We start from the raw sequence: 1254 nt of genomic DNA on the forward strand, positions 1-1254 counted from the left end.
TCCATAAATCGGGGCTTGCTTTATTGTCTAGACTTAATAAAGTGAAGCAAAAAGAAATATTAACATGGAGCATTAAACTGAAAAGTGTTTAGATTGGTAGCTGTTACATTGTAATGAGCACCAAAGGTGAAGAAATAGTCTTCTAGTACTTAAAAATGATGATCTAATCAAAGACGTTGTCATTGACAAATGAGTGAAGTGCCTATAGGTATCTGCATAATTTCATTTTGTTTTATTTTTAAGTAAACAAAAATAACCAGTATTCATGTTAGAACTACTCTTGTCCATCACTTTGCAATCATACCATAGATTGACTATAGATACAAGAGTTTGACAACAACAACAACAATAACAAATTGATGCAAGCATCTACAAGAATCAATTGGCAATATGGAAATTATAGTAAAGAGTATAACGTATTTAATTACGATTTCAAAAAGATATTATTTTTTAAGAGCTGTTTTAGGTTCATAGAAAAATTAAAAAGAAGGTACAGACATTTCCTATAATGCCTTACACCTACACAGGCATAGCCTTGCCCATTATCAACATCATTCACAGAATGATACATTTTTACCAAAAATGAACCTACACTGACACATCATAATCACCCAAAGTCCAGAGTTTACCTTAGGTTCACTCTTGGTGGTGTACGTTCTGTGGGCTTGGACAGATGTATAATGACATACATCCATCACCATAATATCACACAGAGTGTGTCACTGCCCTGAAAATTTGTGTGCTTTGCCTATTCATCTCCCCACCACCCCTACCACCCACTCACTCCACCCATCCCTGGCAACCACTGATCTTTTTACCTTCTTTATAGTTTTACCTTTTTCAGACTGTCATGTAGTTGAAATGTTATAGTATGTAGTCTTTTTAGATTGGTTTCTTTTGCTTAGTAATGTGCATTTAATGTTCCTTCATGTCTTTTAATGACTTGATTGATCTTTTAATTTAATTTTTCAGCACTGAATAATATTTCATTTTCTGGATGTATCACTGTTTATTTATCCATTCAGCTACTGAAGGCCAGCTTCTTTTTTAAGAAGAGGAAGAAAAAAAAGGTAAAAAAAATATGAGTAATACAATGGCAATATCTACATATCTATCAATAATCACTTTAAATGTAAATGGGTTAAATGGTTAATTCTATGACATAGGGTGGCTGAATGGATTAGAAAACAAATCTCATACATATTCTGCCTACAAGAGACCCACTTCAAAAGACACACAGAAACTGAAAAGAAA

This window comes from Hipposideros armiger, unplaced genomic scaffold (assembly GCF_001890085.2).
Source record: "Hipposideros armiger isolate ML-2016 unplaced genomic scaffold, ASM189008v1 scaffold_359, whole genome shotgun sequence".
In the NCBI taxonomy this organism is placed as follows: Eukaryota; Metazoa; Chordata; class Mammalia; order Chiroptera; family Hipposideridae; genus Hipposideros; species Hipposideros armiger.